The sequence below is a fragment of the Notamacropus eugenii genome, chromosome 1 (genome assembly GCF_028372415.1).
Source record: "Notamacropus eugenii isolate mMacEug1 chromosome 1, mMacEug1.pri_v2, whole genome shotgun sequence".
NCBI lineage: Eukaryota > Metazoa > Chordata > Mammalia > Diprotodontia > Macropodidae > Notamacropus > Notamacropus eugenii.
The window spans coordinates 254,522,175-254,548,618 of record NC_092872.1 but is presented as its reverse complement, the minus strand read 5'-3'; the positions used below and the strand labels follow the sequence as shown (position 1 = coordinate 254,548,618).

Below are 26,444 nucleotides of genomic sequence, written 5' to 3'. Positions count from 1 at the left end.
CTAGTTTGTTGCCATTTTCTCTCTCAAGAAGAATATCCTTCAAGGTAGAGAAAAACAAGGTTAAGAAGTCAACTAAGCCCAGTTTAGCTTAGGACACAAGAAGATAGCAGCTAACCACTTAAATGTGAGGTCAAGTCTTCAGGATCTTAGAATATGGGCTCTATAATTACCTCCTCTCAGGCTGAATTTTGATATTTGCTCTCCTTAGCTCAACACACACCCATAGGTCAACAGAAATTTGATAGTTGACAGACCATGACTACAAGATGAGCTGGACAAAATAATTGCATACTTCCATTTTCCCTGTGCAATTTAGGGCCAGGTTAGAGGCAGGAACAGATTCTAAGGCAACAAATCCATAGATTTTTCCTTAATAATCTCTCGGTTGCCAAACTAGTAAAAGTTAATAGAAAAACATTCCTACTTGCCTACAAGGATTATTTATTTACTGGCCTGGCATTCCCACCCCTTGTTATCTACCAGTGATTATAAAAGTATGCTAACTGATCTGGTCCCTCTGAGAGGTGTAGGACCATCTCTCAGGGCAATGGATCCTTGGGGACTCAGCATGCCTGCCCTCCTGGCTTGTGTCCTTTTACTGACCTTCTTGTCTCTATGGATTCAAGGACTGAAAAGGGGAAAGCTCCCACCAGGTCCCACTCCTCTTCCCTTTATTGGCAACATCCTGCAATTGGATGTGAAGAACATCACTGCATCATTTTCAAAGGTAAAGGGGTTGGATCTAGGTTTTAGATTCTAGCTGCTTGGGTTGTAGGGGGAGACATAAAGGCTTCAAATGAATAATTGAATCAGGCTTCATGGAGCTTTAGAGTCCTAGGTCAAGGATGGTGTGAATTAAGGGCTCTGTGAGTGATATCTCCATTAGCAATTGCGTCAGGCATGCATTGGTTGTTTTGTTAAAACTTTGGTCACAGCAGAAGAAATTCAACAAGAGGACCAAATATTTACTATGTGTAATGCATCATGCTAGGTTTTGGGAATACAAAGACAAAAATAAATCATTCAGTTAATGAAAACTTCTTCAAGACCTATTATGTGCTGGTCACTGTGCCAGATGCAGAGAGAAACATATGGTGAATAAAGCAATCTCACTTTGAAAGGAAATAGTTCCTGTACTGCAGGAGCTTTTGTTCTACTAGAAGGATACAACAAATTCAGAGGTAAGTAAGAAGAAGATAATTAGAGGACAGATGAACCACTTGTAATTGGGGGACCTAAAAAAGGTTTCAAGAGAGAACACTTGGGCTGGACCTTAAAGGAAGTAACAGATTCTGATTGGAAGAGAGGGAGGAATGAATTCCTGGCTTAGGAGGTGGTCTGGGCATAGGTCAAGCATTGGGAGACTTTATAGCTGGAGGGGAGTTTGGCAAGAATATAAAGTTTGGGATAAGGGGTAACACAAAATAAATCTGGAAAGTTAGGTTGAAGTCAACTGTGGAGGCATTTAAGTACCATGTTATGGAGGCAGTAGGGAGCCCCTGAAGACTTTTGAGTAGAGGAGTGACATGGTCAGAACTGTACCAAAGGAATATCAAGTTATTAGCCATGCTGTTTCTTCACTGCAAAGGAGAAATACTACAAGAAGGGGATTGACCTTGGAGGCCATTGAAAAAATGGATAAAAATATCATATATTAAGTACCTACTATGTGCTCAGTATTGTGGACATAATACAGAATGAGATTTCAGCTCCATGTCAGTTAGAAAGGCCTTGGGCTCTTTAGGGCAAATTAACAGAATTGATGATAATGCAGCACATTTAATGTCAATTCCATTGATAAAATCATATCTTTTCTGATATTGAACCATTTGATAGTGTCCAGGACTTGAGTGATGGGACTTTTCTTTTTTAGTCTTCAGTAGCTGTGACTTCAGCAGTTACAGAAGCAGTTGCCAGGAGGTTCCTTCCAGGGCTGATGTTGGGGAAGGCTGGAATGGAAGTAGGAACAGTGTTCTGCAGGGCTGGTCTGCCAATCCCAGGAATTTTAGGCTTATCTGCTTGCTAGGGTCAGTTGTTTGGTAATTAGAATACTAATTACTAATGGTTAATGGTAATGGTGAAGAAGGTGGGTCCTTTCTCCACAGTGATCACTCCTTTATTTGACCTGGATTGGAAACAGAAAAAATGGTTTAGGGGCAGGAGTCATTGGCATAAAAGGGTCAATCACAGAGGCTCTGGAGTAGTAGTTCTGGTCTATCTTGATCTGTTTCTAAGGGAATTTGGTGGTGGTTTGATTTGTCTGTCACATTCCATCTTCTCTTTCCCTTAAAGTCACTTGCTCTGTTAGCTAGTTTGGCTGCCCATGTCACTAGCCTATTAGAATAATCTAAGGAAAAGCAAATGAGCATCTTAAGTGAGCCAGTGGACAAGCAAGGAGGCAAGATAGAATAGATATGGGACACATGAAGACAGAATTTACCAGACTTGACTATAATCAATTGCATATGTGTTGTAAGTAAGAATGAGTTGTAAGTAAGTCAACTACAAACCTGAGACTGTCAGGATGAAAGGAAGTACCATCTCTTGGATGCCCTCAAGAGAAATGGGTAAGTCTGGAGGAAGGGGCAAGTGTAGGGGAAAACAAATCATTTGCATTGTGGACCTGTTACATGTGCAATGCCAACAGCACATGCAAGTTGAGAAATTGATCCAAAACAGTTGACTACATGAGTCTGGAGTTCAGAAGAGATAAAGTGTATAGTCATATAGCTATAGGAATCTTCTATTTAGAAATGATTATTGAAGTCATGCATGCTGGGATCACCTAGTTAGAGTACAATGGCAGTTCATGAGATCTGCAAGGCAGTGGCAAGAAAAAAAGGGCCCAGAAAAGAGCCGTAGTGGGCAGAAGATATATGATGACCTAGCAATGGATTGAGAATAAACAGGTGGACATGTAACGGGAGAAGCAGAAGAGACCAGTATCATGGAAATCAAGAAGAAAAAGGTCTCCAGACGTTTTTTGATTGCCCAAGCTCCTACTTCCTCCTCCTTACATTTTTTTTTTTGTAATTTTGACTGTGTTTTACTATTTCTTGATGCCTTATGGAGCCATTAGCCTGAAATCTTTCCACAGACAAATTTCAAAAAGAGAAAAAAAGTCTGTAAAATAAATACCAGTGAGCTTTGTCAGTTTTTGAGAAATTGTGATAACAGATCAACAAAGATGTCTGGTGGACATCATGGAAGTGACAAAATGATTACAAAGAGCCACTCTATTTCCACGAAGAACAGATAACGCCAGATTAACTCATGTCCTTTGACAGAGATATGAAAGTGATACCACTTCAACTGTGCAATTTAGTGGAATATGGAATATAGAAGTTTCTTTTTCACCTGAATAAAGGGCAGAAACCATGCTCATTACTGGAGCCATAGTTTGAATCTCCATTACAGATTTGTGTGAGAGTGGAGATCTCTCTTCTTCTTTTTTTTGCTTTTGACATCATAGGAGATGTATAAAGCTGCTTGATATTTGTTGTCATTCAACTGATTTTATTTCAGTAAAAGTTTCATATAAGCACTGTTTTTCCTTGGAATTTTGGGTTGAATTAAGAGACATTTTCAAGTGTGCAACAAAAGCAAAGTCTTGGCAACCTAGAGCAAGAGTCAGGAAAAGTTTTACATGAAGGAGTAGATACTAAATATTTTTGACTTTGCAGGCCAAAAGAGAAAATGAAGGACATTATATAGGTATGTATGCAACAAGCAAAAAAATCCCACAAATTTTATTGATGAAATTCAAAATATTATACTATGCCAATTGAGTAAAATTTTTTATGATAACGGAGAAAATCCCCAAAAAGGACATAGGCAAACAGGTCAGTTTTGCTACTGTCATATTAAATTGAAAATAACCATCAAACCCACCCATTTGTTCATAACAGAAATTCACAGTTTCATACACTATTTCCATATCAGTTCTTCACATATTTGTCTCCCATGCTCTGCACTTACTCTTTCAATCCCCACTTGCCCTAGCAGACTGGGTCTACAGGGTTTGGCTACTTTTTATTCCCATACATTCTAGCTGTAGGTCTGAGGATTTGGAGTGAGTTTTTGTAATATTAACAGTTCACAAGCGCCTTGTCCAAAGATTATCAGTTAATATCAAGTCAGCCAGACTTTACTTGCTTTTGAGAAAGGGTAGTATAATAAGAATTGTCAAGATGAAACATTCCACCCAGAAATCTGTTGCCTATTTTCCTACAAGTACATATATATTCCAGGGGAAATAAGCTCAAGAGTACACATCTGGAAAAGGGGAAGCTCACATCCTTGAAAGCCCTTCCAATGGTCTTTAAGATTTTCTCCTTAAGTGTTGTGCATTTTTTTTTGTTTGCTGGGCTCCTTGTATTGCCTTGAGGCTGACTTTCTTTATCATGTCAAATCCTTGACTCATGAGGTAGACACTGCCATCTGTTATTCCAATAATGCTGCCATGATGCTTATGGGAAGTGGCAATATTTTTTATACCTTAGAAGTTCAAAAGGTCCTTTTCCAGCCAAGAAGGTTGGGGAAGGAAACTATAACCAAGGGTGTATCTTCTGCCTCCTAACTCCAAAGAAATACTTCTTAAGGGCTTGCATGAAAGTCTTTCATCATTAAACTGCCAGATATTCAAATCTTCTGGTTCTTAACTGTCTTCTGATTTTATACTAAACCTATAGGGTTTTGCAGTAAAATCAAGTGGAAGCATTGTGTGTTGACAGTTTTTTAAAAAAATCTTTCTCATATTAAATACTGAGGAAGGCTGTGTGGTACAGTGGATGGAGCACTGAGCCTAGTGTCAGAAGGTCTCTGTACTTTGCTACTTTTGGGACTTTGGGCCCATGCCTCTACATCCCTGGACCCTGCTTTCTTCATCTGTAAAATAAAAAATCTTTACAAGTCCCTTTTTCTTTAGATCTATGTGCTTATAGTTCAGCCTACCCAATCCTCCATTGTCTCCCTCATCTTTTTACTAACAATTGCAACAAGGATTCCTCTACCCCAATTTTCCCTACTTTAAAGGGATAAAATTTTGAGTCTTTAAGTTCATTTTCAGTAAATTAAATACTGTTAATGCCTCCACATGGGAAAAAGCAATGCTGATTCATCATTTCACTATCTCCTCCTTGATGACTCACCATTCCATAATCATCACCTCCCCTAACCCCTTCTCCTGGATCTTTCCTGCAGGGTCAACCATTCTAACTTTTTCAGGCTTAGATGTTAGCCCCATTTTTCTATTTAAAGGGAATTGGTTTTAAAAAGGTATAACTATCTGAGCCCTTTCATCTCTATTTCTGCTACACTTAATTCTTAATTCATCACATAGTCATATGGGAGACCCTGTCTTTCTATCATCTCCCTCTGTAACCACCCAAATTTACTCCAATATGGAATGCTAGTCTTGCAGACTAACTTTGTAATCATGCATCTTAGAAAGTCTTTTATTGATCTTTAGACCATTGAACTTTATCCACTCTGCCCCATCCCTCCCTTCCACCCCCCAGTTTATCCCCTGGTGCTAGAGAGGGCATCAAGAATGTTGGAGTCATTTCTTCTTTATCCATGCTACTCCCTTCCTCTCATATGTAGATGATCTGGACTTCAAAGCAGACTTTCAAAAAAATACCCCAGCCAGTTGTAACATTCTTCCCCCATTTGTTCAGTTTGTTTTTTTCTTCTGGGGTCCTAGAGTCAAATTGAGGCCATTTCCTACCTGAAGGTCCTGTGGACACAAGACCTAAAAATTTAGGGTGCTTTTGTTCTTTTTCCTGACCCTAGAGCCCTCATGCTACATAATATCTGCCTTCTACCTATCTCTGTTTTAACTCCAGCCTTCTGACTGCCCTCCCTCCCCTCAAATTCTTGTTTTTAACATGTCTTTGCTCCCAAGTCACTCATGAAATGGTAATGCCTGATATACCAAGAGGGCCATTATACAAGGGACACATATTTCTGTCTCTGCTCACTCCACCACAATTTTCTTTTTTTTTTTTAAATTTATTTATTTAACTTTTAACATTCATTTTCACAAAATTTTGGGTTCCAAATTTTCTCCCCATTTCTCCCTTCCCCCACCCCAAAATGCCGAGCATTCTAATTGCTCCAATCACTGATCTGCCCTCTCTTCATCCCTCCCTTCACTTGTCCCTATCTTCTCTTTTGTCCTATAAGGCCAGATAACTTTCTATACCCCATTACCTATATTTCTTATTTCCTAGTTGCAAGAACAATACTCAAAACAGTTGTTCCTAAAACTTTGACTTCCAACTTCTCTTCATTCCTCCCTCCCCACCCATTGCCTTTGGGAAGCAAGCAATTCAATATAGGCCATATCTGTGTAGTTTTGCAAATGACTTCCATAATAGTCGTGTTGTGTAAGACTAACTATATTTCCCTCCATCCTATCCTGCCCCGCATTGCTTCTGTTCTGTCTTTGGATCCTGTCCCTCCTCAAGAGTGTTGACTTCAAATGCTCCCTCCTCCCTCTGCCCTCCCTTCCATCATCCCTCCCCTCCCCCCCCGCCGGCTTAGCCCCTTCTCCTTCACTTTCCTGTATTGTAAGATAGGTTTTCATACCAAAATGAGTGTGCATTTTATTCCTTCCTTTTGTCGAACATGATGAGAGTAAGCTTCGTGTTTTTCTCTTACCTCCCCTCTTTTTCCCTCCACTGAAAAGTCTTTTGCTTGCCTCTTTTATGAGAGATAATTTGCCCCATTCCATTTCTCCCTTTCTCTTCCTAACATATTTCTCTCTCACCCCTTAATTTCATTTTTTAAAGATATGATCCCATCCTATTCAACTCACCCTGTACTCTCTGTCTCTCTGTGTGTATGTGTGTGTGTGTAATCCCACCAACTACCCAGATACTGAAAAAAGCTTCAAGTGTTACAAATATTGTCTTTCCATGTAGGAATGTAAACAATTCAACTTTAGTAAGTCCCTTATGATTTCTCTTTGCTGTTTACCCTTTCATGCCTCTCTTGATTCTTGTGTTTGAAGGTCAAATTTTCTTTTCAGCTCTGGTCTTTTCATCAAGAATGCTTGAAAGTCCTTGATTTCATTGAAAGATCAATTTTTCCCTTGAAGTATTATACTCAGTTTTGCTGGGTAGGTGATTCTTGGTTTTAGTCCTAGTTCCTTTGACTTCTGGAATATCATATTCCATGCCCTTCGATCCCTTAACGTAGAAGCTGCTAGATCTTGTGTTATCCTGATTGTATTTCCACAATACTTGAATTGTTTCTTTCTAGTTGCTTGCAATATTTTCTCCTTGACCAGGGAACTCTGGAATTTGGCCACAATGTTCCTAGGAGTTTCTTTTTTTGTATCTCTTTCAGAAGGTGATCAATGGATTCTTTCAATATTTATTTTGCCCCCTGGTTCTAGAATATCAGGGCAGTTTTCTTTGATAGTTTCATGAAAGATGATGTCTAGGCTCTTTTTTGATCATGGCTTTCAGGTAGTCCCCTAATTTTTAAATTGTCTCTCCTGGATCTATTTTCCAGGTCAGTTGTTTTTCCAATGAGATATTTCACATTGTCTTCCATTTTTTTCATTCTTTTGGTTTTGTCTTGTGATTTCTTGGTTTCACATAAAGTCATTAGCCTCCATCTGTTCCATTCTAATTTTTAAACAACTCGTTTCTTCAGTGAGCTTTTGAACCTCCTTTTCCATTTGGCTAATTTTGCTTTTGAAAGCATTCTTCTCCTCATTGGCTTTTTGAACCTCTTTTGCCAATTGAGTTAGTCTATTTTTCAAGGTGTTATTTTCTTCAGCATTTTTTTGGGTCTCCTTTAGCAAGGTGTTGACCTGCCTTTCATGCTTTTCTTGCATCTCTCTCATTTTTCTTCCCAGTTTTTCCTCCACCTCCCTAACTTGATTTTCAAAATCCTTTTTGTGCTCTTCCATGGCCTGAGCCCATTGAATATTTATTTTGGATGTTTGGAATACAGAAGCCTTGACTTTTATGTCTTTCCCTGATGGTAAGCATTGTTCTTCCTCATCAGAAAGGATGGGAGGAGGTATCTGTTCACCAAGAAAGTAACCTTCTATAGGCTCTGTGCTTGGCTCTGTGTCCAGTGCAACCGACATTTCCATGGGCCTTTCAGGTCACCATGGGATGGAAATCTCCTCCACTCTGTTGTCCTCCATTTCTGCTGCTCCAAAATTTGTTGAGAGTCCCTCTCTACAGGTATTTTATGGGCTGTGGGGAGGACCCTGCGTAAGTGAATCTTTCTAGTCTGCCATCTTCTCCACCACAATTTTCTAGGCTAATATTTGTGAATAATTTCTCATGAATTATCATCGTATATAAAATAATATATTAAAAATTCTCTCCTCTTTCTCCTTTCCCCTTCTTATCAGTGATCCAAGCCATAAAAGCAGTTTCATTGATGTAGTTTGAAATTTCCCACCACAACTCTTGGTCATACATTTTGATCCATTTCAAATTTCCTTCTTCCCCCCAAATCTTCCTTCAAGGCTTTTGCTTCTTTGATGGATATTTAGTTTGATTTTTCAATCAATTAATCAACAAAGCATTGATGAAGTACTTACTACATATCAGGGTCTATTCAAGATGCTGCTGATGGAAAACACACAAATGAAGTAGTGTTTGCCCCTTTGACTATTTGTCTGTTTGAAAGAGACAAAAACACACATAAAATATGCATATAGAAAACACTAAGCTAGCAGACTCCAGAGATAAGGCACTTACCAAGGGCAAAGTCTGTCTCAATGCTTTGTGTCTCAGTATTTCATTTGCACCAAAAGGAGAACTTTGAAGTTAATACCTGGGAAAATCTGAAAGCAAGAATTGTTTTGTGATGATTTCACAAATGCACATTGCCATATTGTTTAGACCATAGACATGAGGGTTTAGTAAACTGCTCACTAATGATCCTACACTACAGTGAGGTCTTTAATGAAAGAGTGTTGCTAAGAAAAGAACCCAGATTCTAGAGGAAGAATGACTATTACTCTGTACTGATACCTGGTGCTTGACAGAGTTGGTTGATAAAAGAGAAGCTCTATAAACCTCTCTCAAGTTACATACGCTGGCTGAAAGACAGAAAAACCATCAGATTCCAGACATGGGAGAACTGAAGAAACTTTCATACCTTCCCAAATAAGAATTTGGCCTTTGTGAAAGACCCTCTTCACTGCCACTGCCCTGGGTCAGCCCAGTATTGAAGTGGCCCAGTAAAAGAAAGCAACTCAACCTAGTTCAGCAGACTTGCACCTGATCTGCAGGGGCTTATAGTAAAGTTTTCTCAGAGCAGCTCAGCTTATCAGTAGATCCATCCTCCAACTCAACCCATTTGTGAACCTCTGTGAGGGCAGACTCCAGACAATTCCAAAATTCTGAGTTGTTCTCACCACATGTATCCCTACATATGTGCCTTACTGCAATGGTAAACTAATTTTATATTCACTTTTCTCACAGAAGTCAGAGAACTTTATGAGTCATCACTACTTTGAGCATTCAAACTTCTAGTGTGGATACAGATTGGGAAGTAGGCCAATGGGGCAATTTGGAAAAGAATTTGCAAAGGAAGCAGAAATAAATGTGTTGAAAATATATATATTAGGTAATATTTGGAGAGAAAGGCACTAGCTACTGGGGGAGGGGTTAAGAAAGCCCTTGTGTAGAAAGTGACATTTGTGCCAAGCTTTGTGAAAGTTCGAAATTTTAAGAGTCAGAGACAAGGAAGAAATGCATCCTGGGCATGGGGACTATAAAACCTTTGCAAAACAAGGTGATGGCAGGTAGTGCTGTGTGAGAAAAACAAGGTCAATTTATCTAAACCATAGAATAAATGAAGAAGAATTATGATATTGGAAAGGTAGCTTCCAGCTAGGTTGTGAAGAATTTGAAATGCTAAATAAGTTTATATTTGATCCCAGAAGTAATAGGGAACCTTTGAAATTTTTTGACCAGGTGAATGAAATGATTAGATCTGTGCTTTTGTAGTGGGAACTTAACTAGAGTTTTGGAAAAGGTTGCCTTTTTAGGGTATGAACCATGAATTTTATTATGTATTTATTTAGTGTAGAAATACTATGGATATTCATAGGTCAAGATATATGCATCTGGGAGTTATCTCCATAGTGTTTATGAGGTTACCAAGAATAAGAATGTAGAAAGAGAAGAGAATATTGTCTAGGACTATACCATAGGGAAAAGTCATGGATTTGTGGTTTAATATGGATTATGATCCAACAAAGGATATTGAATAGGAACAATCAGACAGGAAAAAGAGAAAGAGAGAAGGAGGAAGGGAGGGAGGGAGGGAGGGAGGGAGAGAAAGAGAGAGAGAGAGAGAGAGAGAGAGAGAGACAGACAGACAGACAGACAGACAGACAGACAGAGACAGAGACAGCCAGAGACAGAGAGAGAGACGGAGTGAGAGGGAGAGACAGAGAGAGATACAGAGAGACACAGATACAGAGAGACATACAGACAGAGAGACAGAGAGAGAGGGAGGCACACAGGAAGGAGAGAGAGAGAGAGAGAGAGAGAGAGAGAGAGAGAGAGAGAGAGAGAGAGAGAGAGAGAGAGAGAGAGGAGAGAGAGAGAGAGAGAGAAGAGAAACCTGGAGAGAAGAGAGTATATGGGAGTAGAAGGTAGTAAATAATGTCAAATGCTATAAAGAGATCTAGAAGAATGTGGTTTGAGATAAGGCCATCATACTTGGCTATTCAATGACCTTTAGTAACTTTGGAGAGATCAGATGAAGTTGAGTGTTAATGACTGAAGAAATACTGTAAATATTTCAGAAATGAGTGGAGAGGCAACAAGAATATCTAGCTTTTGTTAGGAGATGTCAATACCTTCTGCATCCTGTGTGGCTTTCTTCCATGTCCTCTTAGAAATCTTCCATTGTTCATCTACCCAAAATCAATCCCAGGCCCTTTATATAAGCTCTTTACACCAGACAGTAATGGAGCATGCAGGGAGACTGCCTGAAAAAAACACTGTGCCATATAATGACAGGAATTCCCAAGGAGCAAACTAAAAGGAATGAGAATGCATTTTTGTTGTCCCACAGCTTATGACAGAATTCATTAACATATGATCCTACATATGCATAGGTATACATATGTATATATGCATATAGCACATTATGAGGTAATTGTGGGGGTAAATTTCATCTTTCTACAATTCCACACTGAAACTCTTCCTGTTTCTTGGCATTCTTTTCACAGCTGGCTGAAAAATATGGTCCCATCTATACTCTTTATTTTGGAACCCATCGTATTGTCATGCTACATGGATATGACATTCTGAAGGAAGCTCTAATTGATCAAGGAGATGCATTTATAGACAGAGGAGTTGTTCCAATATTTGAAGATGTAACCAAAGGAAAAGGTAAATTTAGTTTATCTTAAAGTATCACTGAAAGACAAAAGGGTATGACAGAGTATATCCTATAAAATGTACCCCCCAACTCACCCTGGAGCCTCATCACTGCTTTCATTTTTATTGTTGCATTCTCAGCACCTAGGATGAGACCTTCATGAGGTAAATTCCTGGTACCTACTATGCTGCATTGCATTTTGGTTTGAATTGAATAAAATTAAACTAAATCAATGAATTAAGCCAAAAGCCCCATGGCCCCCATGTACACTGTGCCCTCCACTACCTCCAGTGTTAGAGTGAACAATATCCTATTCTCCTTTGTCTAGGAGTTGTTTTCAGTCGGGGAGAGAGGTGGAAACAACTGCGCAGATTTTCCCTAATGACCCTAAGGAATTTTGGGATGGGGAAGAGAAGCATTGAAGAGAGAGTTCAAGAAGAAGCCCAGTGCCTGGTGGAGGAGCTCAGGAAAACAAAGGGTTAGTTTTCAGTTCTTTCTTCCTGGGCATGTGGGGTCTAACTGCTCACCCATCCCCAGTCCCAAGTACTATTTGCTTTGGAAGTCATTCTAAAACTCTGTGCCTTGGGTCACTGACCAGACAGTCACTCAGCTGGGCTGGAGAACTCCTTTCTCTCTTCTCATGCTCAGGTACTATAAGCTTATCTAGTTTCCTTATAAAGGGTAAAGGAAATTGTCCAGGAGAACAACATTCACTAGCCTTTGAGGAACCACATGCCTTATCCAGGTGTGGACAGAATAGATGTCCAGTTCCTAGGTGATTAGAAACATTTCAATTAAAGCTGTTTTTTTCCTCTTTGATAATTTTTCTCTGCATTAGGCCAGCCCACTGATCCAACCTTCATCCTTGGCTGTGCCCCATGCAATGTGATCTGCTCTGTCCTCTTCCATGATCGATTCAAGTATAATGATGAGAAATTTCTATATCTGATGAGATTGTTAAATACTAACTTTCATCTGCTTAACTCATCATGGATACTGGTAAGGCCAGAGATGTATTATTGTTCTATGATTATTTGCTAAGTTTCAGCAGTAGGATCAATATACATAGGCTCCCATCATTTAGGAAGGTCTTCAAACACACATGAGCATACACACACATATGCACACATACACACACATACTCCCATATCATGTACTCAAGGACCATAACATCATATAATATCTTTGAGTCTCAAATAAAATCTGGGTACATATTCTGCTCAGTAGGCCTCTGAACTAGTTCTAGGTCATACAAATATTTAAGTTATAGGGATAAATGTTGATAGTGACCTGGGATATTCCAAGGAGGATAGTGTTCATAAATGTGGCTAAGTGAAATAGTTATCAACAAAGAGCCTGCCCAGGGCATTCTGAAGAGAATAGGGAGGACAGCTGGCCAAGCTAAGTGAGCAAGTCACTTAGGCCAATAGCCTACACTGATTCTGGGAGTGCTATGGCCTAGCCTCTACAATGGATGGACATGTAGGGTCACAGCCTTCATTCACTGAAGCCAGAACTAAGGATCCTCATGCAGTCAAAAACAAACGTTCTTCTTCTTCTTTTTGCTTATGTTTTATTCCACTTACAGTCTGGAGTACATACTCTAGCTAAACCGTTTTCCTGTAGAATATAAGATTTTTGAAGATGAGGACTGCTTCATTGTTGTCTATATTACTGTAGCTTAGCACAGGACTTGGTTCATAGTGAGTAATGAATAAATCTTTAATGGATTTTATTGACTTAATGTGAATTGAATTGATTGGATACCTTGGTGTCTCTGTGTTTTCTTTTTTAAAACTATTGGTTTTTCCAAGGTAAGTATCTTTCCCTTAACTCAAGTATCAACTTCTTTTGGATAAGGAAACAATATTTGGTCTTCTAGTCATCCAGTGGGTAGCACAGCACTGGATAAGTTAGTTTTCAGTTTTGCCAATTTAGGCCTAGATCTGAGAGGGCTTATGAAATTCTTGGGATTTGTGCACAATATCTCACTTCTCCTGAGTGCTCAAGAGGACTATTCCTTTGACTATTCCTTGATTGAGAGATCACAAAAGCATAGAATTTAGGGAAAGAAAGGACTTTAATGAATAGAAGGCTAGCCCTGGAGCAAGGAAGAATGAATCTGAAACCTCCCTCAGATACTTAGTAGTTGTGTGTCCCTTGGAAAATTACTTCATCTCATTCTAAGTTTCCTGAGATGATGCTGATGCTGATGATGCTGCTGCTGCTGCTGATGATAAAAGGACCTACCTACCAAAGTTGATGTGAGACTAAAATGGGCTAATATAAGTAAAGCACCCTGGGCACCATATACAGTGCCCAATAAATGCTAGCTATTGTTAATATTATCACTAGTATTATGAATATTACTGCAGAGAGGAGGAACCTGAGGCACAGAGAAGTGACAGGATTTACTTGAGGTTACCACATATGTCACAGGGCATGTATGCTGACCCAGTTCTTCTGACTCCAAATTCAATCCTCTTTACACATAATAGTTATTTGCTGAAGAACAGACGACCTAATCTTCACAAAAAGGACAGAAACTAATTTAGTAAGAAACATGAATCTTTAACATCTCTAAGTGCTTTGGTCAATATTGTGAATTTCAGAGCCATGGTTAGCCCAAAACTCTTCACTCTTGGCAAGGAGTTAGTGGTGATAATTTCATGAAATCATGGCCTTAATTTCTGTCTTCAGGTTTGTAGGAGCCAGAGACTATATTGCTCTTCACTTACCACCCCTTCCCTTTTTATCTGATTATCATAAGTGCCACCTAAAGAATGGAAGTACCTTTTTTGGGAGCTACAGAGATAAGAAGGTTAAACAGTTTGTTGCTAACTTGGAGGGAAAGTTAAGCCAACACACAGTTGGCAACAGTAGATCAGAAAAGGAGTGAGCAGCTTTCAGAGATTTGATGTATAGCACTACATTTGCTCATCTGAGTCAAAACACTCTTAAACACCAAGACTTTTGATGAAAATGATGGGGAAATTCAGAAGCTGCTAAATGAAAAATGAGAACTCCACAGGATTTGCCAGCAGGATAGTTCATCCTTCTCTAAGAAGGTAGCATTTAGTTCCATCAAAAGTAAAACACAAGCCAATGCTTAGGGAGATTCAGGATTCTTGGCTCAGTGAAGGTAGATAAAATTCAGTTTTATGCTGATAGTAAAAATCTAAAGCACTTTTGTAATGCCATGAAGGCTATTTATGGGCCAAAGACCTATGATGCATCTCCTCTACTCAGTTCTTATGGAGTCATATTGATTAGTGATAAGGGCATGATTATAGAGAGATGGGCTGAACACTTCCATAATGTTTCAATGAACCATCATCAATCAATGCTGAGGCCATTGACTGTTTACTTCAGGTTGAAGTCAATCCCTCCCTAGCTGAAGCTGCAGCTGAAGAAGAGATTTTGAATGCCATTAGACTCCTTTCATGTGGCAAAGCACCTGGTACTGATTCTATACCAGCTAAGATTTACAAGGTGGAGGGTCTATCGTTCCTACAAAAGCTGACTGAAATTTCCCAAGAGAAGGTTATCCCTTAGGAGTTCAAGAATGCCTTTATTGTCCATCTCTATAAAAATAAAGGAAACAGATTGTCTTGTGACAACCAAAGAGGGAGATGTCTCTCTTAGTCACTGCTGGCAAGATTCTTGCCAGAGTCCTCCTTAATAGGCTGATCCTTCACTTGGAAGCTGGTCATCTACCTAAGAGCCAATGTGACTTCAGAGAGGGCTGAGAAACAGTTGATATGATGTTTGCTGCCCAACAACTCCAGGAGAAATGCCAAAAGCAGAACAGAGGTCTGTACACAACATTTATAGATCTGACCAAGGCCTTTGATACTGTTAGTCATAAGAGAAAGAGAGAGAGAGAGAGAGCTTACGGAAAATTATGTCAAAACTTCATTGCCTGGAGAAGGTCATCAGCACTGTACATCAATTTCATGACGGCATGGTTTCCTGAGTTCTAGATAATGGACAACACTCTCATGCCTTACCAGTTACCAATGGAGTGAAACAATGCTGTGTGCTTGCTCACATACTTTTTAACGTGATGTTTTCAGCCATGTTGACAAACTTTCAATGAGGATGAACAGGTCATCAAAGTCAGTTATTGCACTGATGGTAAATTCTTCAACTTGAAAAGGCTGCAAGTGAAGACCAAAGTGGTGGGAGTGTTGATGCATGATTTTCTGTTTGCAGATGATTGTGTACTCAGTACAGCCTCTGAAGCAGAGATGCAATAAAGTATGGATCAATTCTCTGCTGCTTGCGCTAATTTTAGCCTAACAACACCAAGAAAACACAGGTGATTCATCAGCCATCACCACATCATCCATGCATGGAACCATTAGTTACAGCTAATGGAGAAGTTTTGAATGCTGTGGATAAGTTCACTTACCTTGGTAGTATACTTTCTAGGGATGTACACTTTGATAATGAGGTTGAGGCATGAATTGCCAGAGCTAGCTCAGTGTTTGGAAAGCTCCAAAGGAAAGTATGGGAGAGAAGAGGTATTAGAATGATTACCAAACTGAAGGTCTACAGAGCTGTTGTGCTGACCTCATTGTTGTGTGCCCATGAAATCTGCACAATCTACCAGTAGCATGCTGGGAAGGTGAATTGCTTCCATTTGAATTGTCTCAGCAAGATTCTGAAGATCACCTGGCAGGATAAGGCAAGGTACTAGAAATTAAGGTCATTCAAACTAAACTGTGAAGCATTCAAACTCTGCTTCAAAGAGTGCAACTTCAATGGGCTGGCCATGTTGTTCAAATTCAATATGTATGCTTGCCAAAAAGACTAATTTTTGGAGGATTCACGTAGGGCAAGCATTCACATAGTGGTCAAAAGAAGCAGTACAAGGACATTCATGGCTTTCAGGTAGTCCAATAATTTTTATATTATCTCTTCTGGGTCTATTTTCCAGGTCAGTGGTTTTTCTAATGAGATATTTCCCATTGTCTTCTATTTTTTTCATAGTTTTGTTTTTGTTTTATAATTTCTTGATTTCTCATAAAGTATTAGCTTTCATCTGCTCCATTGTAATTTTTAAAGAATTATTTTCTTTATCGAGCTTTTGGACTTCCTTTTCTGTTTGGCCAATTCTGCTTTTTAAGGCATTCTTCTCCTCATTGGCTTTTTGGACCTCTTTTGCCATTTGGGTTAGTCTATTTTTAAAGGTATTATTTTCTTTAGCATTTTTTGTGTCTCCTTTAGGAAACTGTTGACTTGTTTTTCATGATTTTCCTACATCACTCTTATTTTTTTATTTCCAATTCCTCTACTTCTCTTACTTGATTTTCAAAATCCTTTTTGAGCTCTTCCATAGCCTGCAATCAATTCATGTTTTTCTTGGAGGCTTTGGATGTAGAAGCTTTGATTTTGTTGTCTTCTTCTGGTTGTATGTTTTGATCTTCCTTGTCACCAAAGCAAGATTCTATAGTCTGCTTTTTCCCCTGCTGTTTGCTCATTTTGTCAGTCAATTACTTGACTTTTTAGCTCTTTGTGTGGGGGTGTATGGTCCCAAGCTTCAAGGGTTTTGTGCAGTTGTTTTCAGAAATACTTCTAGGGACCTGCAAATTTTCAGCTCTCCAAAGATGGTATGATCATAGGAGAGGTGTTTACTCTTCTCCTGACCTGTCCTCTCGTCTGTGAGTGACCATAAGCACTCTTTTCTGCCTCTACACTTTGAGGAGGATTCTTTCTCTACTACCACCACAAACTCCACCATGCCAGCTGCCTTCTTCACCTCAGGACTGCCTCCCAGGACTGTGACCCAGATCAAAGCATGGGTAAAGCTAAAGAATCCTGCCTCATCACCAGCAAAGAGATCTCTGCAATCCCCCTCTGATTAGCCACTTGATCATTGCACTGTCTGTGGGCCTAGAATTCTAGAAACAGCTACTACTTCCACTGTCATTGCCCTGGGGCTGAGGCCTGACCATGCTCTCTCACACAGGTCCAATAGACTTTTCCTACTGAACTTCTAAGTTGTCTTTGACATTTTGGGGTCTAGAAGTCTGGAAATTGCCACAGCTGCCAGTGATTCAGTCCCTTGAGTCCTGCTCTGGCCATGTCTGTGCCAGTGCAGTCCCTGTTGGAGTGCACTCTTCTCTCAGACTGGTGCAATAAACCTTTCCTGTCGACCTTCCAGATTGCCTTGGACTGGAAATTCATTTCACTCTGTCATTTTGTGGGTTCTGTGGCTTTAGAATTTATTTAGAGTCATTTTTACAGGTATTTGGAAGAGTTTGGGGGAAAGTTCAAGGAAATCCCTGCTTTTATTCCACCTTCTTGGCTCTACCTCCAAAAATACTTTTTGTTAATAAAAAATTTAAAAAAAACTTACAAAAAATGCAATGCCTTTGAATGTAACATGATTGTTTATAAGTAGACATATAAAGTTTTCTATGATGGTTAACTCACATGTGTTCCTTTGGGTTTGGGCATTGTAGCTCTACAACTGTTTGCCAGCATTCAGAGTGTACCTCCCTGGTAAGCATAACAGATATTATTAAAATGTACAGAAAATGAGAAGTTTCATTTTGGAAAGAATAAAGGAGCATCAAAAGATACTGGACCCCAACAACCCTCAAGACTACATTGACTGCTACCTGTCCAAAATGCAGCAGGTAGGATGTGTGGGGGAGGCACCTTGCTCATTGAGCAGGGCTGATATTCCAAGAATTCTTACAGATCACTCTCTTCAAAGCATAGGAAGGGACCTCAGAGAGTCTCAAGGTATTCATGTCCCAGGAGGGTGCCATTTACTTTCTAGTAACTGGATTTTGCTCTGAACCTGTCCCTTTTCTGAACTCTGTATTGGAAATGAGATAAGAAGAGCTCTGCTTTGCTGGGTGATGAGTTGCTGATTTGGGCTTTCCTGTTTGGAGGAGGATAGTGCATTGGAGAATGATAACAAGAATCAATCAACAAACATTTATTAAGTGCCTGTATGTGCCAGATACTTTACCAAGTGCTAAAGACTCAAAAGAGGCAAAAGAGAACTCCTGTCAAGGAGTTTATAGTCTAATGAGGGTGATGATCAAACTACATACAAAATAAGCTTTAAACAGGAGAACTGGGGTGCAGAGCAGGACTCGGAATCAGGAAAGTTGAGTTCAAAGCCAACTTCACACACTTCCTAGCTATGTAACCCTGGGAAATTCATACCACCACTATGAGCCTTGTTTTGTCATCTATAAAATGAGGATAATAGCATTCGTTTATCTCACAGGGTGATTGTGAGGATAAAATGAAAGGTTTGTAAGGTATGTTGTTAACTTTAAAGCACAGGCAACAGATGGCTCACTGGATTGAACATTGGGCCTGGTGTCAGGAAGATCTGAGTTCAAATCCAGCCTCAGACAGTTCCTAGCTCTGTGATCATGGGCGAGTCACTTAACTTTCAATTGCTTGAAAACGGATCCACTGAAGAAGGATAGGCTAATCTCCCCAGTATCTTGGTCAAGAAAACATGAAAGGGGTTCATGAAGAATCAAATATGACTGAAATAACTGAACAACAGACAATAAACCTTAAAGCATTATCTAAATACTAGGTATGACTAACTTCCATAAAAGCCCTAAAAATTAATTAATTGCAGGAAGAGGGCAGCTTTATTTTGCTTCACAGAAAAATAAAAAAGATTCAAAAGCTTCTCAGAATCCCACAAACTAATTCAGAAAAAAAATCACAGTATTCCATCCTGTCCCCCAAGGATGAAAATGTCCTCAGAGTTGGCATCAGGACATCAGTCCCACATTCCCATTAATCCTTAAATATTTTCTGTCCCACATACTTGTACTCAGACTGATAGAAGAAGCTAGATGGTGGTATGGATCCTGAAATCAAAAAGACTTGTGTTCAAATTTAGAATTAGACACTTTACAGTCACTTAACAACTGTCTGCCTCTATTTCTTCAACTGTAAAGGGAGATAATGATAGCACCTACTTCCTAGGGTCATTGTAAAGACCAAATGAGATATTTTTAAGGTGCTCAGCACATGCCCTGGCATATAGTAGATGCCTGATAAATGCTCATTTCCTACATTCCTTCACAGTCTAACCCAGTAGATTAAATTTCCTCTACAAGGAACAATCATTTTCGGAGTGCTGACCAGGCAATTCTCTTTCTCATTGAATCTAAACTGTCCAAATAACTCCTATCAAAGGGGGAGGAGGGTGTAGGAGGAAAGTAGAAAGTAAATGTCTTGTTCTCCTCCCCACTTGGAACCCCATGATGGCAATAATCTCTAACCCTTTTTTCTCTATTCACACCACAACATTATCTCTCACCTAGATAATGACAGTTCTCTCCTAACAGCTCTCCAAACATCAAGACTCTCAATCCACTCTTCATAAATCCTCAAAGTAAACATGCATAAAGTATAAGAATTGCTGGGTCATTCCTATGATCAGGAAGCTTCAGGGCCCCTAAGATACAACACAATTCATTAGTTTGGCTTTTAATGCCCTTCACAGTCTGGCTGCAGCCTCTCTTCTAGACTGGTTATGCATCCTTCTCTCTTACCAAAATGGCTAGTTTGCTGTTGCCTGTACATGATATGCCATATTTTGCCTCTTTGTCTTTATTCAGTCTGGCTCCCATGCCTGGAATGCTCTCGCACCTTCCTCAACTCATAACAGCTCTAATATCCTTCCACACTGAGCTGCTGCCTCTTCTAAGCATTTTTCCCTTATTCCTCCTGTTGTTAATGGGTCCATCCAAAATTCTCTGTATATTTATTTTGTTCAAAATCCATGTGGATTTCTCTTTAAATGTGTTTCTTCAGTAGAATGTAAACTCCCAGAAGGTAGAGACTATCCTATTATTATCCTTTGCCTTTATATCCCTGCTTCCTAGCACTTTGCTTGGCACACAACAGACATTTCTTATGTATTTGTCGGTTGAGTTATTTAATATACTGATTAAAAAAGGTTTGAAGTTGGATTTGAACTCAGGTCTTCCTGACTCCAAGTCTAGCACTACATCCATTGTGCCACCTAGCTGCCTCTAGAATATTTTTTCTTTATTTCTGAAAGTCATATAATATTTGCTGACTTCTCTCATTTATCAAAGATATTTGAATAACTGTTCTTAATTGTATTGTCCATATTCATTGTTTTATATCCTGGTCTAGATTATTTGCTTATTTTCACTCTTCATGAGTTTCACTGCCAGTTGGTTTAAGTGGCAAATGAGCTTCTATCCAAACTTTGTCTCAACACCCCTTCCCTACCCACTTTGTAAAATCATGGACAGCTTCATTTCTGTTCCAGGTAACATGCTATTAGCTCCTTTCCCATTTGAGCCATTCCAACATCTACCACTTTCCATTCTCTCATGTGTGTGTGTGTGTGTGTGTGTGTGTGTGTGTGTGTGTGTGTGTGTTTAATCAGCTTTATTTCTGCTCCAGGTGACATAGTAATTGGCTTTCTCCCATTTGGGCCATTCTATCATCCATCCCTCTCCATTTTATCTTATATGATCTTGAAAAAAAATACCTCACCTCTCTTGACCACAATTTCTTTTTCTGGAAAATAAGTGTGTAGGGCCAAGTGATCTCCAAGGTTCTTCCAAGCTCTAAGTCCTATGTTTTCAGATTTCATAAAATTTCACAAAATTTGTGAGCTGGAAGGGACCTCAATACTCACTTAACTTTAAGGGCTGTAACAAATGGGTTAGAATATTTTTGCTTCTTCATTCTGAGGAGACAGAACTCAACAATGGTTTGAAATTACAGAGACGCATTTCATTTCCACATGAGGGGGATAATGTCTAAGACGGGAATGAAATTTTTCACTAAATAGTAAATTCCCCATCTGTCAAAGTCTTCCAGCTGAGGCCAGATGACCACTTAAAGGAGAATTTCTAAAGGAAATTTCTGATCAGTCACAGGTTGTCTGGTTGAATTTCATTTTCTCTACAAAATTTAAAATTCTTTATTCTCCACCACAAAACATTTCTCTCATTTCCCCTCTAAAAATCTGAATGTCCTTCTTGTTGTTGTTGATTTACAAAGATCCTGTACTGTTCTGTGGTGAAAATATCAGTCTAAGGGGTCACTTCCCAGGTCATTAAGGTTTTAAGTGAATTCAGATCCTCTCCATACCATACATATCATTGATAGTAAGTAGAGACCTGAAAGGGATTCAAGTCTCTCCTGTTACTTATGAGGAAACTGGGGCCCAGGGGAATTAAGTGACTTTCTCATGGACACATACATACCTCTTAGCTGAGGTTAAATTTAAATCCTCATCTTCCTGATTCAAAGTCTAGTGTTCTACCCACTATGCCATATTGTTTCAGGGGAAAAAGGTTGCCTGGGAAGAGCAAGCCTATGGTTGGGCAGTGGAAGAGTGAGGGCATTGGGAAGGTTATTGTCTCTTAGAACAGTGAAACGAAGGTAGGGGAGGGCTCCTAGGACAAACGTTATGTATTTCACATGGTTACTAATGGCATTCCCTGCTGTCTCTCATTACTTCATTTATTTTGTACCTCTCCTTTAGGAAAAAGATAATCTCCAGTCTGAATTTGACTTAGAGAATCTAGCAGTGGCTGTATCAGATTTATTTGGTGCAGGAACAGAGACAACCAGCAGCACTCTAAGATATGGCCTGAATAGAAGGAGGATACTGAGCTCATCTGAGAATCGTCTTAGATCCTATGATCAGACAGATACTGCACACAGTCTCTGTTGGGCATTCCCAGGAGACCTGGAAGTTCAGTGGTTATTCATATTTTTTGTTCTTGCAGCAAAAATTCATGAGGAAATTGATCGTGTGATTGGACCTAATTGAGTTCCTTCCATAAAGGACAGACAAGATATGCCATATTTGGATGCTGTGGTGCATGAAGTGCAAAGATTCATTAACCTTGTACCTCTCAATGTGCCCCATGCAGTGACCCAGGACATCCACTTCCACAAATATGTCCTTCCCAAGGTCAGCAGGTGTGGGCTCATGGGATCTAATCTTGGAAGAGATCTTAAATATCATCTGGTCCAGTGATCTCATTTTAGACATGAGAAAATTGAGTCCCATTGTTATGATTTCACCTGAAATTCCCTTCAGTCAGTCTTTTGTTACATACAGGTAACTTTGCTGTGGGGTTGAATGAAGAATGAGGGGAAAGTGTATACTTATCTTGATTCTCCCTGCTTCTCATTCACCACTGTAACACTGGAAAGAAAATGTACAGGAAAAATAACGGAGAGAGGTTGCTCATGTGAAAATTTTGTTTATGTCATTTCCTCTGACTAGAAAGTGAAGAGGATTGTCTTAATACTATTATCTGTCCCATTGTGCAGATGGAGACACTGAGTCTCAGGTAAAAATGACTTTCCAAGGTCATTTAAATGTGTTGGAGTTGAGACTAGAACCTAGGTCTTTAGACCCAAAAATACTGCCTTCCATGGGGGACTAAATAAACTTTGATTGAATTAAATTGAATTAGATTGAAGTTTCCTACCAATGGCTCAGCAGAATTATTCTCCTTCAAAGAAAAAAGGGAGCGTTCCACCTAATTTCACATTTAATGTACCTCATGGAGTGCATTGTTCAGTTTAAATCATCAAGACTTTAGGAAGAACCAACTATGTGAAAATTTCTGGGCCAAGTTCTGTTGACACAATGCAAGAACAGAAGGGTATCTGAACATTGAGGACTTTGACTTCTGTAGGGGAGGGCACAATTTGGAACCAGAAAAGTCCTCCCAAAGTATTATTTCTTTCCATCTGATACAAGCTGTGATTTGATTGGCAGAGTGGCTTCCTGCTGAAGAAACTCTCTCAGGAGGAAGCCTTGATCTTCTTATAGAGACTTTAAGCATTGCCTGGGTCACTGACAATTCATATGTCCTTCTCAGAGTTACCCAAGCAGCAGGTATAGACATGAAGTATAGACCAAGGAATTGAGAGGGGGGAGAGACTACAAAGAGCTGGGGGCCTTAGCCAAGCTTCCTGTAGGAGAAGGTACCCAGTAAATTAATACTTGAAGAAAGCTGGGGATTCTAAAAGACTAAAGTGAGCAAGGAGTGCCTTCTAGGCATGGGACATGGCCATTATGAAGGCATGAAGACCAGAGAGGGAGCCTTGTGAATGAGGAACAGCAGTTGGACTAGCTTAGCTGGAACTCTAAGGAGGGCATGATGGGGACAATAATGGGAACATTAACCTAGAAATCTAGATTGGGGCCTATGCAAATTCTCAATGGCTAGACATCTCAGTTCATACCATACATAAATAAGTTGTATTTTGTTCTGGAGACAATAAAGAGCCACTGATAATTTTTGGTACTGGCATAAGAAAGGATATTTATGATGATAACTGACTCTCCCTGGGAATTTCTTCCCTCTAGGGAACAACCATCTACCCATTGCTCCACCCAGTCTTGAATGACAGCAAAGAATTTCCCAACCCCGGCCAATTTTGACCCTCAGCATTTCCTGGATCAGAATGGAAAATTCAAGAAGAGTGACTACTTCATGCCTTTTTCCATTGGTAAAAAGAAAACCTTCCCATCTCTACCTCTTATGCTAGAAGAAGAATCCTGTTCCCCCTCCCACCCTCCTCTGGCTGAGCCTCCTTTAGGAAGTTCTTTTGAGGACACAATGCCGCTATGGCATGTGGTCCACTGTCTTTTCTAGTATTTCCAAGGATGAGCTGAGTCTTTTGGCTGGCTCCTCTGCCCCCTTATTTTATGGAAGTCTAACTCCACTGCAAGATCCACTGCACAAGGGCTCACCATGAGAAGAATGGTATGAAGGAAGAATTCTTTCTTGTCCCTAGTAATCGTTAATGACTGGAATATAAGTCACAATAATAGTTCTCACCATTTCTTCCCATCTATATCCTTCTCTTTTCCTCCTTCCCCATTATTGTCCTGGTCCAATGAGTCTGTTTCACTTTGGCTGACACTGATATTCCATGAAAATTTCTAAGCACGATTTTGTTTCTTTCTAGGAAAACGGTCGTGTCTTGGAGAAGGTCTGGCAAGGATGGAGTTGTTTTTGTTCTTTACCACCATTTTACAGAACTTCACCCTCAAACCAGTTGGAGATCTGAATGAAATGATCAAGAATAATCAGGTTGGGTTCACCAATATTTCACCACGTTATCAACTGAGCTTTCTTCCTCACTAAGAAAGAAGACAAATCTAATTTGGTAAATCAATCAGCTGGTTTCATCCTCTGGACTTAATACTCTCATATTTTTGACTGGAATTCCTTGAGGAAAAGAGCAATTCCCACCTATTCATTAAAATGGATCTCAATTTCCAGAGAGAAGACAGGCTAGCAGAGCGCCTTGTATGTCATTATGTAATAGGGGCTGCCTTATAGACATTAATGTAAAGCCTCTCACCAATGTCTCCAGCCATGCTCTAATTCACACCCTCAACTCCAGTTTTAGAGTGTGGAGGAAGTTCTGAAAAAATACCCCTAGAAAACCCATATTGGTTTGTACTTTTCTTTTCAAATGTCCTCAAGGATGATTTTAGTTTGTATTGTACAGATCTGGTTTGTGAATTTGGGTGCAATAAACACAGCTGTATTAATAATAACTTCTGATGTGCAAATGTGTGCCTGTACTTCCATATATTGAGAATTCATGACTTCAGAAGCAGCATGGTGGTACAGAAGGAGCCCTGACTTTGAGGGCAGAGGACCTGGAACCATTCCTGCCTCTAATTCTAATAACCTGTATGGCCTTGGACAAGTCACTTCACTATTTATTCTCACCACAGATTCTTCATCTCCACAATGAATAGGACTATATAGTCTCTCCATCTGAGATACTTTGATCAGTAGAGATAGTTGATCCACCCATCCATGTTTTAGTTGGCCATTTTCAAAGGTTATATTCAAAAGAGAACTGTCCCCTGGTGACAGTCACACTAGTGATGGACTTCTCTGTTATTGGCTAGGATGGTCACCTCTGTCCACTGATGGAGCCATAACTTTCTAGTTCTGTAGGATCTTCTAGAGTTTAGTTTTTAATCACCCAAGTTCACCTATATGCTACAACACAACATAATACATCAATTGGTCAAGGATCTGTGATTTGTTGGTAAAGCCCCAGACCTGGTCAGAACTCACTTATAATTCACTTATAACTTCCAGCTAAATCTGGAAGAATTGCCTAAACTTCTTAGTGTAATAGTAAGCATCCCAACACACACAGGGGTCCTGCTATCACAGGCTTTTGGATCTGCATTCATAAAAGGAAAACAACTTTCAAGGGGTTAACAATCACTTTAATCAAGCACATGTATCAATCCTTCAGTCAAGCACATATATCATTCTCCTAGTTCAGGAGAGTCAACACCCTGAACCTCAAAGGAATCAACAGACATGGCTTCCTCTGTCAGACCATAATTAAACAGACAGGCACAGCTGTCTGACCAGTTACCAGAGAAGGAAGCATGACGTCTGGGTTCTCAAAATCAGGGGGCTCTTTAGTGGCTTCCCAGAGTTCTCGTCTGGCCCAACAAACATTCTTACAAAAACTAAGCCCCGAAGTAAAACCTCACCCTCAGAGTATGTATACACTTTTTAGAGCCAGAGAGTGTGACCCTTTGACCCAGTGCCTCAATAGAAAAAACAAAAAGGTACTTGGGACCCTCCTAAAAAACAATGCCCCTAATCAAGCTTCCCACACTGGGCAGGTCCATCAATGGGTGGGAAAGATCCTCCCCAGTCACCTTCAAATAGAGGCATTATACTTCTTGAATATACTAAAACAAAAACAACAAAAGGTCGTATTTTACTTGCCATTACACTTAGACTTGCCTATGGTCGCACAGCTCTAAAATGTTAAAAGTAGAATTCAGATCTGTATTTTTCAGACTCCAAGTCCAGCATTCTATCCCATATTACACATTGCCATCTCTTCCTGTCAGTCACACCTTCTGCATCTACTTTTTCCTTCATTTCCATGCCTCCCTGTTTTACTAGGTCCTAACTCCATCTTTTGACTCTCTTTCTTCCTTTCAGAATCTTGACCCAATGATGAACCAGTTTCATCTTAAATTGACCTCCATGTCAAAATCT

The 26,444-nt window shown here is 39.7% G+C and overlaps 1 pseudogene; it reads left to right on the top strand.

Moving 5' to 3' along the window:
• Window positions 1-362: 362 nt before the first annotated feature.
• LOC140517388 (cytochrome P450 2C23-like) lies at window positions 363-24,955 on the top strand (annotated as a pseudogene).
• The last annotated feature ends 1,489 nt before the right edge of the window (window positions 24,956-26,444 follow it).